Raw genomic sequence first — 2,198 nt, 5'->3', positions numbered from 1 at the left:
CGGTTTCCTGGTGGTTTATTTTAGATAGGAGTCTCATGGTCTCTCCTGCCCGGGCTGTCTTTGAACCACGATCCTCAGATCTCAGCCTCCTGAGTAGCTAGGATTACAGCCGTGAGCCACCAGCGCCCTGCCCTTAACATAAACTTATCTGGTCATATACACACAACTTTTGACCTTTTCTGCTTATCCCAGACATATATTAGTTATTGAAAATTAGAGAAACCATGGGACCTATGTTTCTTTGGACTTGGCTTATTTCACTTAATAATTTTTTTTCCAAGTCTTTCCATTTCCTAACAAATTGGGCGATGGAATGCTTCAGGAATTTGCCTGTCATCCTTGGGCAGGGGACATGCTAATCTTCTCTGTATCATTCCAATGTTAGTGTATGTGATGCTGAATTGAGCACAGAATATTTTTATATATAAATTGTAATTGATTTTTTAAACTAGACAAATCAAAAAAAAGTAAGTTTAAAAGAATTGTTGTGAAATTTGAGAACCATGTACTTCTTACATAAGTACACATTTAAGAATAAAGTCAAGATTTACGTGTCAAAAACAAAATAAATCCAGATATTTGTTGTTCAAGAGATGTGTAGGAGGAGGAAATCAATTATTCTATGCAAAGGACCTGTCATAATGAACACTGCAGCAAGTGTTAAGGTTTGCTAAAAGTTTTAATGTTTTAAATATATTTACTTTTGGATATTTGCTTATATATGCCAAAACTGGGACTGTATGACAGGTCATAATACTTTTCTATAAAGTATTTAAGATTTATGGTAGCAGATAAGTACTACTAAGTATGTACATTTCAGAGTTTATAGAAACTTTACTAATGAGAAGTTGCAAAGTCTTTGTGTAAAGCAGAATAAAGAGTTGACTATGTTAACTACACAGTTTCTATTAAAACTGTAGGCCTTCCTTACTTTATATGTTAGTGAGGAACAAATGATGATATAAGCCATATACAAATTATGAGATGAACTATAAATGGTAATCTTAGTGGGTGACTTTAAACACTACTCATAGCCTATAAAATTCTTGTTGAACATCATAATCTTAGCCAGTGTTAAATGTAAAGAAATATGACAATAATAAAATCTAATTTGTAGTACATTTCAAATACTGAAAACACTGGTAATTGTTTTGTTTTTTATTTTATTATTCGTTAATATTTAATTATTGGTTTTCTTTATTTGTAGCATTGTTTTCCTTGTTGTAATATAATAGAACTTTTTGTAAGTTGTCATTAGGAGGTACTTTGAGAAGGTTACTGGGATGGCCACACCATTTTTTATAGGTGCATGTGAATTTATAAAGAGGAAAATTAAGAACAAAATATGCATTTAAAAAATGATTAAGTAGAGTCTGATTCAGGAGTGTTGATAAATGTCCACACCTAAAATATTAGCCCTAGGCTGAAGCAGAGTTATTACAGAGTTGAGGTCACAAAAGTGAGACACTTTTTTTTGTTTTGTGTTTTATTTTTATTTTGTTGGTCATGGGGCTGGAACTCTGGGGCCTGGGTGCTGTCCCTCAGCTCAAGGCTAGTGATACCACTTGAGCCACAGCACCACTTCCATCTTTTTCTGCTAATATGATGCTGAGAAATCAAACCCAAGGCCTCATGCATGCAAGGCAGGCACTCTACCATTGAGCCACCTTCCCAGTACCTGAATGACTGGGTTTTAAAAAATCATCTAAAAAACATTTGCTTTTTGCTTTGGATTATATAATGAAATATATGAGTATTTTTGATGTTTTTGTGCATTGTCATACTTCTAAATTTATAATAACTTTACCCACTTTATCCTTGTCAATGTCATAAAATATCTCTGGGAGTTTGCTTCTGTGAAGATTGTTTTTGCATTTATAATTTCTTCTGAGTTATTTTTATTTTTTATCAAAATAACTTTATATTTCATGTTGATGCGTATTTACTCAGAGAAAGGGATATAGAGGATTTAGTTTACCAAGTGAACATTAAAATTAGAGCTCAACAATAAGACAAGATGTAAACATAAAGGGGATCCAAATAGGGAAAGAAGAAATAAAACTCTCCCTCTTTTCACATGACATGATCTTCTATTTAAAGAATCCCATAGACTCCACTCCCAAATTACTCAAGCTGATTCAAAACTTTGGCAAAGTAACACGATATAAAATTAACCCCCCAAAATCAATGGCTTTTCT

The 2,198-nt window shown here is 33.0% G+C and overlaps 1 pseudogene; it reads right to left on the bottom strand.

Annotated features, from left to right (window-relative positions):
- Nucleotides 1-296: 296 nt before the first annotated feature.
- Nucleotides 297-409, bottom strand: LOC122127797 (annotated as a pseudogene).
- Between the last annotated feature and the right edge of the window lie 1,789 nt (nucleotides 410-2,198).

The sequence above is a fragment of the Dipodomys spectabilis genome, unplaced genomic scaffold, assembly GCF_019054845.1.
Source record: "Dipodomys spectabilis isolate Male_0828 unplaced genomic scaffold, ASM1905484v1 ptg000312l, whole genome shotgun sequence".
NCBI lineage: Eukaryota > Metazoa > Chordata > Mammalia > Rodentia > Heteromyidae > Dipodomys > Dipodomys spectabilis.
Note: the sequence above shows the minus strand (reverse complement) of the source record. Positions and strands in the feature narration are given on the sequence as shown.